This window comes from Tenrec ecaudatus, chromosome 6 (genome assembly GCF_050624435.1).
Source record: "Tenrec ecaudatus isolate mTenEca1 chromosome 6, mTenEca1.hap1, whole genome shotgun sequence".
NCBI lineage: Eukaryota > Metazoa > Chordata > Mammalia > Afrosoricida > Tenrecidae > Tenrec > Tenrec ecaudatus.
The window spans coordinates 105486991-105504402 of record NC_134535.1 but is presented as its reverse complement, the minus strand read 5'-3'; positions in this window follow the sequence as shown (position 1 = coordinate 105504402).

Below are 17412 nucleotides of genomic sequence, written 5' to 3'. Positions count from 1 at the left end.
CACCCTATAGCACAACGCAGAACTGCTCGCGGGGTTTTCTGGGTCAGTACATGTTCATTAGAGCAGAATCCCCACCTGGATTTGAACTGGAAACCTTACAGTTAACAGCACAATACCTAACCTATGTGGTGTCACCAAGGTTCCTTTCTTTTTTGGTGGTTAACCAGTCTAATTCCAGGATTTTCGGCACAGTGCTATCCATCTTAGACTTTGATCCAGCTTGACCCAAATAGTTTTCTTGTCCTCTCTTTGGCCTTGTGTTGGCCAGTGACTGATGAGAACCCCAGCCCAATGAGATTACACCATTGTATTTGCAAAAGATTTTGTGTTGTCTTTGCTGAACCCGATTCTCAGGAGTTTGCAGTTAAGATCCAGTAATGGCCAATTATGTGCCTAAGACAATGTTATCAACTGCATCATGGGTTTGCTGGGAGCTTCCCGTCAGTTGGAAGACTAGGATGGGCTGCAAACCCTTTACTCAGGTCACAGCCCTAACGCAACAAGTAAGATGTTTCCTTGGGCGTGTGGCCTGCTTCCGATATCAGTGGAATGATGGACTTGCTTTGCTTTTGGCTCCTGCTTCTCTCATTTCCTCTTCTAGGTAATGTTGGCTCCCCTCAAGTTAGGGCAAAGAGCCAAGACGGGGATGGGGCCTGGGCCAATCCCTCCTTAATTGACTAGAACAGCTGACCCGCACGCCGTGTGTGCATCAGGATCAAACGCCTTTTCCTGGGCCCTTTGTAGGCGATCCCCAATCCTGCGAGTTTTCTGAATTTGGAAGGTGCATTCTGGTCGCATTGTTCACTGTTCATGCCTACCTCTAGCCATCAGTCCCAGACTCTTTGGCTGAAGAAAACTTCTCTTCCAAAAATATAGTCCCATCGCCTTCCAGGGCGTACATTCGTATCTCATTTCCTCATCCCCCAAACGGGGCATGTTCGCTGGGTCTCAGAGCCAGTGTCGCATTGCCCAATAAGGAAAGCAAGCAAAGGCTTATTTCTGCTTACCTACTAATCAATAGTGAAGAATGTCACTTTGTTTTTATCCATCAAAAGGTTCTACTTTTGGTTTGACTGGCATTTGTCCCTCTCCCAACCTCACAGCATCTTACTACAGAATCAAAACCACTTTTCAAATTTACAATTCCTGACAGGGATTACCCAGGAAGCAAGGTAAGAACATTTTGCTCATGCCAACTTACTAACTTGTAGTGAACAACTTCTCTTGGGGTTCTGTCCTACTCAAACATAGTTGTATGTATCTCTTTGCTGACCTTTCTCCATGAACCAACAGTAATGAACAATTTTCAGGGGCCAATGATCTCAACCTTCAAAAACTGATCTTTGTAGGTAAACGAGACTAGGGCCACCAGGTACCCAGCAAAGATCTCAGCAAGGACCAGAGAGGCTCCACTAGGAGGGCTACCCTGCACCTCCTGGCAGTGGGAAAGCTCATCTAAAAGTTAACTAGAACAACGTTCCTTAAAGCGGGAGACCAGTAAGACCTACTGACAGATGCCCTTCAGCGTGGCCCAGTGGCACTGAGGTACTTCAGTGGGCCCCTCCCCTCCACCCTGCCAGTTCTTCCCTTGGGCACCCCGGCCAGCTAAATCTCTTGCCTCCTTGGCCTGGATAGCAGACATTCTCAGTACCCAAATGACACTTTTTGCTGTTATTTTTCTTCCTTCTTTTCTGCTTTGTTCTCCAGCACCATTGCCCCCTCACATGTCCCCCTTTCTACCACACACAATACCACTAGGAAAGGAGCAAGAATCCTCACCCACAAGGGGATTTTAATTTAATTTTAATGGTTTTGTTCTATTATAATACTTGAATTATTTTTATTCTCGTTCTCTCTAATTTCCTCTTCCAGTGCAACCCCACCCCCCTGCAAATACATACTCCCTCCCCAAGAGAAGTATATTTGGGCACAACCCACTGACCAGGGCCTCAGGGACCCCCTTCTGGCAGAGTCCAGGGATGTGAACGGCCTTGCTGTCAGACAGAGAGCTCTGTAGAGTTGATCGTGGCACAGGTCATGAGTTAAAATGCAATTCCTTATCATTTGGCCTCCCTTTGGCCCTTTTAAACATTTGTTTCAGCTTTTAATATTTTCTATTTTCTTTTCCATTGAGCTTTGTCTTTGTTCCTGTTATTTGCTTGCTTCCTGCCTGTGCTTTTTATGGTTTTCTGCACATAAAATCCAGGATGGGTAAATCTATAGACAGTAACTACACTAACAGTTACCTAGAGGAATGGCAGGAGATGGGGAAATTGGAAAAGTCCAATGGCGAATACAAGAGGAAATGTTCTGAAATGGTACCAATGGTTGCACAACTGTTCCTAATATGATTGAACGATTAAATGAATGATATGTGAAGTGTGTGCCCATAAAATGATATTTTTTAAGTGGTCTTTGGTTCTGACTCTGAATGGAGAGAGAAAGGAACCCTTGTGGTGAACGTTTGCCAATTCAAACCCATCAGTGGCTCTGTAGGAGAGTTTGTCAAGGTGAGTCTAGGAAACACTAAGGGATCATTCTTCTCTGTCCTCCCTGTCATCTTAGGTCTTTATGGGCAGAATCTGTGACGGTTAATCTGTGTCAATTTGGCTGCGTCAAGATTTTCAGTGGTTTGGCATTGAGGCCTACTAATCCCCCATGATTTGACCTACACAGTGTGATTAAATCCAAATTGGGATCGACTAGGAATAGCCAATCAGCTGTATAAAAATCGGGGTGTGTTGCAGTCCCTTACTCAGGTCAGGGATTATCATAACCCTAATAACGTTTCCTTAGGTGTAGCTTACGTACTGTATAAAATAGGTGCTGGGAAGGCTTCATTTGCTTCTTGCTGGGTCTGGACTGCGCATCTGGCTCACTAACGTCTGATTCTTTGGATGTTTGCCAATGGTCTGCCATATTGCCTGCCAACCTTGAGAGCTATCAGTGGCCTGCCGTCTGACCAGCCAACTTTGGGTTCAATAGACTCTCAGTCACAAGCCTGACCTGCTGACCTTGGCATCATCTATCTACATCCACTAACCTATCGTATTCCTCCTTCACCTTCCTGCTGACAAGCCAGGGATTCAGGCACCCTCCCCCATCTCAACTTTCACGGCAATTATTTGAGTTCACTAGCTCTTGTCTTGGAGGGTGATAATGTATACTTGAAAATAAATAACTTCTCTCCACAGATATCACACACGCTTAAAGGAGCTTTTTCTTTCCCAACACACTTCCCCACTTCCCCATCTGCCAACTGTATTAGTTTGTTGGGCCTGGCTGAAAAGGAGGATAGTGGTGAGTGAGTGTTCCTCAATACTAGTACCTCCCTGTATACGTTAGAAGATGGCAGCTGGCTTACCTGCTGGGGTCTAAACATAGAATGTGAGGAATTACTGCTTTTAACCTCTCATCAGGACACTGGGAAAATCCCATTTGTCATCCTGTTATGCATGAGCTGACTGACCTGAGATTCTGTGGCCTTTGGTCCATGTGGGAGATTTCTGCCTCCTAGTCCCGCCTGGCTGAGTGCTCAGTCCACCTGACTGAACTTTGGCATTATCAGGCAGCACACAAAATTGTGGACACGTAACCATCTGTAAATACTAACAACACCATCCCCAAGGAAATGTTCTTCCTAAGGCATTCTTAAAACAATTGCCAGGAGACCAGTTTATGGGATCTTCCCCTCATCCGATCTGTATTCTCGCCGTCCTTAGTGGTTTTATTAGTAAGAGTTTGCATGTTTCAAAATGTTGACCAAAACGAAAAATGGCGGAAGGGATTATATTTGTTTGGAAGTTACTTTAAAACTCTGAAATTGAAGAACTATTATAAATGTGTTCTTAGAAATTCTTGCAGTGCTTTGATTTTCAAGCAAGAAGTTGATTTATACTTTCTATGACCACTGAGAAATAATTGAAAATCAAAGTAAAATTCAAAATGTGTCTCTCTTTTCTCTAAAGAGTCATGACAGGAATGAATCAGGGGGAAATTGAGCTACTTAAGAAACCAATGGCCTTGTTTCATATTGTTTCTAAATATCACAAGTACATCACTCCATCATCAGTTAATCATATTCTTTCATTGAAAGCACACTGAGAGTTTGTCACTTTGACTTTTAAAATTACCTGTATTGATAACAAATTTAGATTCTTACAAATCATTGTATTATGCAGTGATCATCTCTTGCTTAGTCTCTTGGTAGCTTGAAAGAACTAATCTATCCCCAATTTAGTGTGTCAAGAATTCCTTGATGTAGGCTGGGGAGGTGGGGGGAAATGGGGAGTTAATAACAATGAGCACAAGAATGAAGAAGATGCTCTAAAACTGATTGTGGTGACGATTGTACAACTCTTCTCGATGTGGTTGAGCTATTGAATTGTAAACTATATGTGAACTATCTGACAGTAAAACTGTTAAAAATACTAATTCTTGAAAGTAAGCTGTCCTTTATATGATTTTAAGTGAGAAAATGTCTTATTCCCTAGTACCTTAAAGCACAACATGAGTCAGGTAACGTTGCCTTTCTGTCCCTTAATGGCATCACACATATAATGGAGCTAATAGTAATAATGCCTGTGTTATAATTATTATAATGATTAAATGATTATTATAATATGATTATTATAATATATGTCTCTGGAAGCGTTTGCAAAATGTAAAGTCCAATATAGGCCCTTTTTTAACATTTTATTAGGGACTCATATAACTCTTATCACAATCCATCCATACATCAATTGTGTAAAGCACCTCTGTACATTCTTGGCCCTCATCATTTTCAAAGCATTTGCTCTCCACTGAAGCCCTCTGCATCAGGTCCTCTTTTTTCCACAACCAAACGCAACCCACTGCCATCAAGTTGATCCCTTGATGGGACACCGTGGAACTGCTCCTTAGGGCCCTGCCTCTGAGCTGCGGGTGGCTTTGAGCCACTGACCTTAAAGCAGCTCAAAGTTTAACTACGACATTGTTCTCCAGCGTGGTACCGTGCTCCACATCACACTGTGTTTATCATTGACTTATATCCCGGGGGAAGTAGAATTACTATCCCAACAAGATGAAATCCTTTTCCAAGCTTCACCTCTAACTTCTTCTGCTTCCTTCTCTGGTGGCATTCTCCTGGATAGTGGCACGTCTAGAAGGTTAACGTAACCAGAGGGCCTGTGGAATCACTTTTTGAATTCTGCCAAATACATGAATGTCCCCTCAGACATGAAAAAAAGTCAACTAACTTTACAATTATCGTCAATTAGGGATGTACTTCCAAATATCTAATCATGAAATCATATGGCATCTGAATTATATGTTAACAAACTGATACATTTTAACAAAGTAAAATTTTTTTGATAAAAGAAATTATTCAGTTTCCATTCTAAACTTCCAGTTTTCAGATGCTTTATCCCTTAATACAATTTGCTCAAGAGGCAGTTCCCTCATGAATATTTAAGGCATTCCTCGTCTCCATAACACTTGTCTGTGTGTGCTGACAGCTAATGTGGTATTCACCAGTAACCTTTTGAAAATCAGTGCGGTTTTTCGGTTTTGTTTTTCATCAGCAACACTATAATCTTGCCAGCCTGTGTTATTTTTTTCTTCCCATTTTACCCCAGTAAATTAAAAGAACTCAGGCATTGCCATAAATCTTAACTTGTCTGGAATGATTTCATCACACTGGACAGTAGGTAAATCTCACGTCTGCGTTTGCGTTGCTAAATCCTGCACCAGCTGATAGGCAATTAGGGGACGCATCGGCTCAGGCTGTCAGACAGTGGCAGACTGGAACCACGTCACCGCCCTGTGCTCAGCAAAGCAGCACGTGCAAAAAGGAATAAATGTGACCCAACAAGTCTATAGGGTCATGGAAATTTGGGCTTAAATCCAAGATGCTGTCATTCCCTAGTCAGAGTTTCATTTGCTAGCCTTAACAGCTCTTATGCTTATCCAGTGCTATGTAACCAATTGCCAAGAATTTAGTGGCTCAAAACAACTTATTTATTATCTCAGAGTTGTGTAAGTCAGAAATCTGGTGGTCCTGGCTAGGTTCTCTGCTTAGGATCTCACAAGGCTAAAGTCAATCATCCAGGCTGAGCTTTTATCTGCAACACCCAGTGAATACGGTTCTCAGCTCCCAGAGACCCCTTGGATTCCTTACCACATGGCTCTTGTGCTTAAAACCACCCGCCCTCTCCTACCCCTCCCCCCCACCCCCCCATCCTGTCCTTTCCACAGCCTTGTGATTGGCTCAGGCCCATTAGGAGAGAGCACAATTGGGCTGGCTGCTCCTGTACAATTTGCAGCCTTGGAAACTCGCAGTGGCAGTTCTACTCTGTCCTACAGGGTCCCTCTGAGTCAGAATCGACGCAGGGGCAGGGGGGTTGGTTTTTTGAGGTCTGAGCAATTTCTCTTTGAAAAGATTAACATATTCACCGACACCCTGTTGAATCTTGGGGAATCCCCTTTAGAATTCTGCCTACTACACCCAGCAAGCAGAATTACTTTAAAACTACCCTTAGTTTTAAATCTTCAAAAGATAAATCTATTGTAATTGCAAGCAGTTGAAGGTAGAAATAATCCCGAGACTCATGTTTAAATTTCTGTACAATAATGTTTCCAAGTTTGAAAATTGGACTTAAAATGGTATAGTACTAAACAGCAAAGAAGGGTCATAAAGAAATCAATTAGATGTGTCCTCTGAAGAAAGTGGGAACAAGACTTCAGTGGCCAATTTCCCTTAATGTAGGCAGTCCCTGGGTTATGAATGAGATCCATTTCTAATTATGTCTTTAAGAATGTATGAGCAAATAATAATAAAGAAGAATGTATAGGCAAATGACATTGTAGGGAAAATGTGCATACAATTCTTATGTAGCCTTTCTTTAGTGCCTAAGTTCCCAAACTTAGCTCGGAATTGTCTGGGGATCTGGTTCTAGTGGAAAGAACCCTGGGCTGCACCCTGCCTCCCCCCCCCCCCGCCCCCTGATATTCTAAATCAGTAGATTGCACATTGAGCCCAGGTATCTTTATGTCACCAGACCCCTGGTGATTCCAATCATCAGTCACTTTTGGGGACCCAGGCTTTGATGCAAGAAAAGGCTCAAAGTCTTTTGGATGAATGAAAAATTACACAGGCAACAGGTATAAGTAATTGTGCTGAAGCATTTGTTATGAGGAAGGGCCTGTTCCATTGTTTCCAAGTGATGGCAAATTTGTATAACATTAAGTGGCAAATATGCATTGCCTGTAAGTTGTGTGTTCATAACAAAGACTGCCTGTACCTAATTTTAGACAACATGCTAAAAGAGCCAACTCTGTTCTTTAAAATACCATCCAGTAAAAACCTAATTCTTTACTTTGATAAAACCTAGTTATCTTCTCCTTCATTCACACCTGATCTGTCAACATCAGCCTTGACCTTTCTCCGGAGCCCTGAGAGCAGCCGCTGTCGACAGTCTCTGTTTTCTAGCCAGGGCTTCTGACTCTTGTCAGGACTTCCCGATCCCCATGCTGGGAAGCCCCTTTGACCCTGTCATCTCGCCATCCCATTTCAGTGCCTTCTTCTTCCCAAGGTATGACTTTATCAATTTTACTCAAATGCTTGTTTAAAACTGCCTCCACCTCCTGTGTGTTGGGCACATATTTCCTCACTGAGACGATGCACTCTTGAAGGGTAGCTAACAAGGAACCAGGAAGTGATGTGCTCACCCAGTGATGATAATTGAAATGTTGCCACATCCCCTGTTTAACACCGACATAGCCAAATGCCAAAGGCTACATGTTCAAAACCAGCCGGGCAGGTTTCTTGGGTGGGAAATAACTTGGTTCTTGGCTCCGCACGAAAAAGAATTCACGCCAAAGCCTGGTTAGTGATCCAAGTGGGTTTGTATAAAGAATTATGCAGTCACTGAACATGGGCAACTCCCACATGTGTGGCCTGAGGCCAGAGAGAGACTGCAGCATAACCAGCAGAAGGCAGAGAAGAAAACCGAAGGGCCAGGCAGTCTCAAGCTCCCAGGATTTGGGGCCTTCGGCTGGGAGGCATGGTTGAAGGTATTGGTTGACCCCATTGGCTGACTTAAGCCCACCTGGCCTGGTGTACTGCCCACCTGGTTCTGGCTTGAATTGGTGTATGCCTCTTAGCCTTTCTGGCTTCCAATCTCCTGTAAGGGACAGATGGGGGAGTACTCCAGGCATGGAAAGGGACACCCTGGCTCCCTATTTCTAGCTACTTAACAAGCCCAGGTGTATAAATGATGACTTTCCAGCCACATCACTGGAAGCGGAGAAAATGTTAGAAGTCTGACGGCTGAGCTCCCTTTCCGGCATGACTGGAACAAAGCTGCTCCTAACTAATAGTATTCCCTGTTCCACTGTACACCTAAGCCCATCTCAGAGGCCAGTAAGAGGAAGGTATTTTTTTCTGATGACTGAACATGCATTTTTGTGTATTTACATAAGAATAAGATGTTTTCTTTTTGTTTGGGTTACTAATTAATATATGCACATATGTAAAAGACATGTTCCTTAGTCGTTGCATTCCATTTAAAACTAAAGGAGCAGCACTGACCTATCTTGACTTCCTAAACAAGTTTTGTGAAATGCCAGAGCTTTTTATTTTTAATGAGGAGCCTTAATCAAAGCAGAGGAAGCGTGGCTTTAAGGGAAATTTTTGTAAATATAAAGTACAATTTTAGTAACTTTTGAAAATAAAGAACATCTCTAAGTACTCTTGGCCATCAACTGGAATTCATCTTTAGCATAGTTTGAAACACGTTATTTTTTACCCTCCATGTCCTTGGATCCGCCATTTGTCTGTCAGTTTGTCATACGGCAGCGGCTTGTATGTCGCTGTGATTCTGGAAGCTATGTCACTGGTTTTTCAAATGCTAACAAAGTCTCCCAAAGTGAACAGATGTCAGTGGCGCTTCCAGACTAAGACAGACTACAAAGACGCACCCAGCTCCCCACTGCGGAGGAAGAAGCCTCTGAAAACCTTAAGCATCGCTTCAAAGCATTGTCAAACACTGAAAGCCTGCACAAAGGAAACCGAGCATTGTCAGAGATTTTGCTGGCAGATGAGCCCACTTGAAAGGTGACTGGAGAGGAGATAATGTCTTGGAAGGGGAGTCGGCCAGGATGTCATGCATCCAGTAAAGCCTGTAAGACTGGAGCCTGTGGGGTCTTCCTTTGCTGGTGGGGCATGATTCAAGGTCAAAAAACACCAGCTGCAAAAATCTCCTAATGACTAAATCTTCTAAGTACGTATGTAGGAAAATGAGAAGTGGTCAAAATGATATGGAACACATGGAAATCAATATCAGAAGAATTAGTGAGCTGACATGGACTGGCATTGGCCATTTTGAGTCAGAAAATCATATCATATTATTTACTATGTCAGGAATAACACAATCAAGAGGAAATATGTGGCATTCGGTGTCAGAAAGGTTCTTATAAAACCTGTCATGAAGTACAATGCTGTGATCAGATTTTATCTTTCTTCAAGGGAATTCAATCAACACAACTATTATTCAACTTAATGCTCCAACCACAAAAGCTAGGGATAAGGAAATTGAAGAATTCAACCAACCACTTCAGTCCGATATTGATCAAACAATTAAGATGCATTGGTAGTTATTGGTGATTTAAAAGCAAAAGTTGGAAACAAAGAAGAAGCAGTAGTTGGATAATATGGACTTGCTGATAGAAATGAAGCTGAAGATAGCATGATGCATGATCAAAATTTGCAAAACCAATGACTTGTTCACAGCAAATAACTTTTTCAACAACACAAAAGACAACTATACACATGAACTTCCCCAGATGGAATACACAGAAATCAAATTGACTACATCTGTGGGAAGACACGTTAGAGAAGTTCAATATCAGCAACTAAAACCAGACCAGGGGCCTAATGTGGAACAAACCATCAATTGCGCATATGTAAGTCCAGGATGAAACTAAAAAAAAAAAAGAAGAAGAAAACAAGTCCACAGGAGCCAAGATACAACCTTGAGTCTATCACACCTGAATTTTTTTGAGAATTTCTCAATAACAAATTTGATGCCTTGAACACTAATGACAGACTATCTGATGAACCGTGGGAGGACATCAAGAACATTATTCATGAAGAAGGAAAGGGGTCATTAAAGAGACAGGAAAGAAAGCAAAGATCAACGATGTCAACATAGAGCAGCTCCAGCAAATGGCAGAAAGGATGAAGGAGCTGAAGAGTGAAGGTCAGACTAGAAGACAAAGCCAAACATTATAACGAAACGTGCAAGAGCCTAGACTTAGAAAACCAGAAAGCAGGCGCACACTCGACATATCTGAAACTACAAGAACTCAAGGAAAAATTCAAGCCAGATAAATGAAACCAGGGACTGCTAAAGGATGAGTGAGTCGGTATTGGAAGAAGTGCAGCCAGAATGCTCCCTAGAGGCAAGGATGGCAAGACTTCATCTGACATAATTTGGACATATTGTCAGGAGAGACCAGTCCTTGGAGGAAGACATCCTGTTTGGTACAGTGGAGAGGCGGTAAAAAAGAGAAAGGCCCTCACAGAGATGGATTGGCACCGTGGCCGCATCAATGGGCGCAGGATAGGAACAATTGTTCCAGTGGATGGTGTAGGGGGGTGCAGGGCTTTGTTCTGCTGTGCATTGGGTCACTATGGGTCAGATCTGACTCGATGGCACCTAACAACATGTCGTTGAGAAAAGGACCATTACTAACAGTTCACAACTTGAAGCAGTGGCGGTCTGCAATTACTTCTTGATACGATTTCTAGAGTCATCCCAATCACTTAGGGACATATGGGAGACCTCATGACCATCCATCGGCAGCATCACTAACTGACCTTTGCCCTGGACTTCACCTTGCAAAATCCCCATCTGCTGTGCAAGACCTCTTAGAAAGTCTTGCAGAGCAATGACATCATTTGCAGGACGCCTGGCCATGGTATTTTCAATGACCTCCATAGGCATGTGAAAACTGGACACTGAATGAGGAAAACTGAAGAAGAATACATGTTAAGTATGGTGTTGGAGAACAATATTGGAAGTATCATGGACTGCCAAAAGAGCAAACAAATATGACTTGGAGGAAGTAGTTACCATGCTCTTTAGAAGCAAGGATGGCGAGCGCTCAGCTCAAGGAGTTTGGACCTGTCATCAGAAGAAAGCAGGGCCTGGAACAGAAGAGCATGCTGGATGAAGGATAGGGGCCGTGAAAGAGGAAGCCCCCCAAGGGGACAGAGTCAAACAGGGGCTGCAACCCTGGGCTCAGGTATAATAGGCTGTGAGGATGCCACAGGACCGGCCAGTGTATGTTCTAGTGTACACATGAGGCAGCTAGGACACCTGCCGCGATGGCTCCCAGCAACCACCACTTAAAATCAATTTTGATTGCCAGAATCTATACCTATATTTATATTATTCTCACTTTATATAAAATCATATTTATATTATTCCCACTTTATAAAATCAAAGAATTAGAAAATTTAAATAAAATTTCCCAAGAGCCCACAATAACTTAAGATGTCCATAAGGGTTCTTTGAAAGACCTAGCAGAGGTATTAAAAAAACAACCACACTATTAACATTATGTAGCTATTCAGAAAACTGAGAAAGGATTCTATATTCTTATGAGGGATGACATGCTTGCTCACATGTCATTGAGTGAATCTTGCAAGTCTAGAATCACATGGAGAATATGCTCCCACTTTTCTTCCAAATCACATATATGTAATTTGTCATAAATTATAGTTTATGCTAAATGTGAAATATGCACACTGGTGTGTTTTGCAGAACTTCGACTAGGAAGAGGCCAGTCTGATAGCTGGCGTCTTCAATGTCAGACACTTACTCTTGGTGCCCCTTAAATTTTACTGACATGATTGTATGTTTGATAAGATGGGGAAAAAATCTGTAAAGAATCCTACATGAGTGAATGGGTACTTTCATTTTTTTCCCTGTCACTTCAATAGTATTTGATTTTTTAAGGAAGGATGTGACTGAAAGCCAGTCGTTAAAGGGACAGTGGAAAGAATATCGGCAGTGGTGGCTCTCTGTGACCCACCGGCTCCTTGTGATGCAGTCAAGCTTCATATTTGGCCAGATTTAATATGTGCCGTGCCAGATGCTGTACAGGGACTTTTAAAATGCTCTGACCCTTTGAACAGAGGACGTACTACCAACCCTCTTATTTCATATTCAGAAAAAATTCATGACTATTAGTACTTTTTCATGTTAAAGTCTCAGTGCTTATTAGAATTAGCTCTCAGATCATAACTTCTGATTAATAATCATGTAATCAATTGAGCAAGATGTATCTACTCTGCATAGACATAGAAAATGATCAGTCATTGTCCAAATAATTACAGGAGCCCAAGCCACTGTCCTTGGTACAGAAGCTGATGATAATCAGTGTTTCTGCCGGGTGTGGGCGACCTCAGTCTTTTTCAGGTAAAGTCTCTTTGCATCTTCTCTGATAAATGTCCATAAGCCCTTTGTGGTTGCATTCGGGCTGGTGTGTTAAACACGGCTGTGTTAAACGAGACGAATCATCTCTGTTCAGGACGGCATCGTTATTGTATCCTGTTACCTTGAGTAATTAATGCTAACAATCTGTGCAGCTTTATTTCAGAATGCGTGCTTTTCAAAAAGAAGCCTGTGCATTAAGATAAACAATAGGGGGAGATCTGTGTTTTATACTGATAATAAATCAACACCATCCTCTTACTGTTTAGATATTATCCCCATGTGATGGGAAATGTTTCCATTGTGTTTGAGTGTTTTTCAAAGACAGGGCTAATATTTTCCTTCTCTGTTTCAAAGCCCTTAGAAGAAGTCTATAGAACATCCAACCCATAATTCTGCCCTGCAGATTCACTATTATAAATTAATGAATGACTAAAGTAACTAAGAAGGCGTATTTAAAATGCAGATCCTCGGGGGCTTCTTTGTTTTGTTTCTGCCAAGTATCATTTGCAAAGACCAATGCAGTGTCCCTGAGTTTTCCACTGTGACTGCCACATATCACAGTGGTCAGTGTATGAAAGAGTGAAACCTTTATCTGGTCAGCCAGCTGTTTGTCAAACAATGAATTGGATTATTTTTCCCAATGACCAAATTTGGCCACATGAACACACTGATAATTGCTAAGAAATTAAAGTTTAGATGATCTCAAATTATAATTTTAACCAAAGTTCAATTCTGGTGGAGTGTTGAATATGTCTTCAGAGTGTAAACAAAATGAATTAACATTTTAATAGTAAACGAGCTGGCTCCCTCTTTGTATGCCTATCTATTTATACCTTTTATGGGGTTGAGGGAAAGTGAAACCACAAAGGGAAAGAAATTGACCATTTTTAACTGGGGTGACTCCTATTTCATCCTGTGGTTATTGTTGGCTGGATACAAGTGCATAAAAAGTAGCATGGATTTAGTTGCCAGCATTTACCGCGGCCATGGGAAATTTAAATCCTTTAAGGTCTTTCAGCGATCCATTACTCACTTCCAGGACCACAGTCCCAGGAAATTGGTTTACTGAATATTTAAATGTATAATCCTCAACCTCAGTGGACTTGACTGATCACATCACTTCCATCCAGGTGCTTCTGACTGATGCAAAGGGACCCTGGAGGACAGGGAACAAATTCCCCAGGGGATTTCTGAAATTGTCAATCTTCATGGAGGCAGACAGCTTCATTTCTCTCCTGGAGAGGAACTGGCGGGTTCGAATTGCCAACCTTGGGGTCAGTGGGCCCTGTGCTTCATCTGCAACACCAACAGGGCTCCTTCTTTCCTTGCCTACACATTTAAAATTCAAAAATTGAGAAAGATAAAATGATAAGATTCTATCAAAATGTTCCTAGTGCCATTCTATATTTGATTCATTTGAAAATTTCTATCTCATCCCCATATTTCTGTCACCGTTACAAATTAGCCATTCATTATTACCATATTTACCACCTATTGGTAGATATAAAGTGTCTTATTTGACACAATGTCACAGTAGTTTAACAAGAACACAAAAAATGTAATGGCTTGCATATCTGGGAGCGTCAGGGAGCAAGGTTTTCAATAAGGGTTTCAGGTATTTGTCTCTCTCCTTGGAAACTCCCTTTGTGCTGGCTTCAGTTCTGGGCATTCTTCCATTGTGACATTCAAACAGTCACAATTAGCTTTGCATCCTAGCAATTTGGTTATCTGATTGCTGGGGCAAAATGTTCCTCTTTCTGATAATCCAGAAGCTCTGGGTGGACTCTCTTCGGCCCTGGTTGACTCATAACCAAATCTACACCAACCCCAATAGCCAGAAGCATCTGCACTCTCATTGGCCAGGCCTGGATCACGTGGCCCATCCTTGAAGTCAGTTTGTGTGAAACCCAGAGCGGAGGAGTATTTCTCCAAGAGGCTGAGGGGTATGAGTGGATTTCAAGAGAAGGGATACCGTGTGACTAACGCGCGCACCAGATGCGCATGGTGCTAACTGTTTTCATCCTCTCGTGTTCATCCTCTTTGTGAAGCTCTTCTTTCAGGTCAGTGTAGCATGTTGATTTTATAGCATTAACTGAAGATTTTCCACAGGATAGTCCCACACAGGCAGTAAAGAATCATTTTTAAAACAAAAACGGAAAGAAACCATGCTATGCAAATTTCCGCTATTACACTTTTAAATATTTTCAACCTCTTCACCTCTGTATTAGCTCATTTATAATTCAACAATATGAGAGCTCCGTAAACACTTTGCAAGGTTGTAAACTTTGACACCCCCTCTATTTTCTACTCATTGTCAAATTATTTTTCTTGTTGTTGTTTTGGTTTTAGTAGTTTTTTACTTTTTTGTTTACTCATTTTATTGGGGCTCATACAACTCTTATCACAATGTATACATAAATACATTGTGTCAAGCACATTTGTACATTTGTTGCCATCATCATTCTCAAAACATTTGCTTTCTACTTGAGCCCTTAGTATCAGCTCCTCAGTTTTCTCTCCCTCCCCAGCCCCACCCCTGAACCCTTGAAAATTTATAAATTATTATTATTTTATCATGTCTTACACTGTCTGATGTCTCCCTGCACCCACTTTTCTGTTGTCTGTCCCCCAGGAAGGGGGTTATATGTAGATCTTTGTGATAGGTTCCCCCTTTCTACCCCAGCTTCCCCTTACTCTCCTGGTACCGCAAATCTCATTATAGGTCCTGAGGGGTCCATCTGTCCTGGATTGCCTGTGTTTCCAGTTCCTACCTGTACCAGTGTACATTTTCTGGTCTAGCCAGATTTTTAAGGTAGAATTGGGATCATGATAGTTGGGTGGGGAGGGGACAGGGGAAGAAGCATTAAAGAACTAGAGGAAAATTGCATGTTTCATCTTTGCTATACTGCACCCTGACTGGCTCATCTCCTTCCTGCAACCCTTCTGTAAGGGGATGCCCAGTTGCCTACAGATGGGCTTTGGGTCCCCACTCCGCACTCCCCCTCATTTACAATATGATTTTTTTGTTCTTTGATGCCTGATATCTGATCCTATCGACACCTTGTAATCACACAGGCTGGTGTGCTTCTTCCATGGGGCTTTGTTGCTTCTCAGCTAGATGGCCGCTTGTTTATCTTCAAGCCTTTAAGACCCCAGATGCTATATCTTTTGATAGCCAGGCACCATCAGCTTTTCTTTACCACATTTGCTTATGTACCCACTTTGTCTTCAGCAATTGTGTCAGGAAGGTGAGCATCATGGAATGCCAGTTTAATAGTACAAAATGTTCTTGCATTGAGGGAATACTTGAGTAGGGGCCCAATATCCATCTCCTACCTTAATACTAAACCTATAAATACATGCACATAGATCTATTTCCCCATTGTCATATAAATATATTTACATATGTACATGCCTATATTTAGACCTCTATATATGCCCTTTACCTCCTAGTTCTTTCCTCTATTTCCATTTACTTTCCTCTTGTCCCACTATCATGTTCACCCTTCATTTGGTTTTCAGTAATTCCTCTCGGTTACATTGCCCTTGATCAAGCCCTACCAGGCTTCCTACACCCTCCTCGCCATCAATTTTGGATCATTTGTTGTTCCCTTGCCCCTGGGTTTCCTAACACCACTTTCTTTCCCCCCTCCCATGACCCCTGGGAACTAGATTGTTTATCCCGCCTATCTTATCTAGATAGACCTGCAGAGATAATAATATGCACAGAAAACAAGACAGAGCAAAACAAAGCAACAAAAGAAAACAAAATAACAACCAATGACAAAAGAAAAAGAGAGAGACACCTGTAAACAGTTCAAGGTCTATTTGTTGACCTTTAGGAGTGTTTTCCGGTTGAATCTGATGGGGGCTATGTCCTGACCCCAAAGTCTATTTTTGGTATTCCCCGAGGATTTCCTTGATCTGCTCCCCGTGCACATTTCTTAGAAAAATGTACTTCTCACACTTGATATTGTATTCCTTTCGAGAAACATCCCTATGGTAGCCTCATCCAGCAACTAAAACAAAACAAAGCAAACAAAAACCCCAATTGCTCTTGAGTTAATGCTCACCCACAGTGACCCTATCGGACAGATCAGAACTGTTCCCAAGGGTTTCAGTGGCTGTAGGTCTTAAACCAGAGGAGAGAACCTCATCTTCTCCATGTAGCAGCTGATGGACTCAACTACTGACCTTGCAGTTGACAGCCCAATTCATAACCCACCAAGACCCCTTCATACGGTACACAGTTACTTACAGCAGAACATTTGCATTAGTATCAACGAAAGAGCCTTGCCGAAGATCCAAGATACATTCGCCTTCAAAAAATAAACAAACAAACAAAAACGCTGCCACTGTGTTCATTCTGACGGACAGAGACCCTGTGGACCAGAACAGGACTGTTTCTTGGTTTTCCGGACTGTAGCTCTTCACCGGAGCAGACAGCCTTAACCTTTCTCCCGGGAACAGGTGGTGGATTTGAACCAACCCCTCGTGGTCAGCAGCCCACTCTTAACCCCTTCACCTATAGATCCACATCAATTAGCAGGCAGATATTAAAACCCAGAAGTTTTTAAAAACTAAATGTTGAGGTACTTTTGAATAACTGTCTTTAAAAATATCTGAAACACAGACGTGGCTAGCACAAAGAGATGCAGTACTCCCATCAAAGCCTTCGCTCCACTCTCTGCAGCGCCAGCATGCTATGGAATTCACTCATCTTTGTGATGCACCCAAACTATTTTTATTGTAAGGTAATAAGTTCTTTAGAGGACCATTTACGTAAATGAGTTTCCTAGAGCAAAATCGGTGGCTTTTGGAGTAAGCCGAATTTTTCAGCTGCAAACAAGAATCAATTGGAGTCTTCGTGTGATTCATAGAGCCAGATAACCTGAACATTCCAAGCAGTTGTATGTTGTAACTAAGCTCC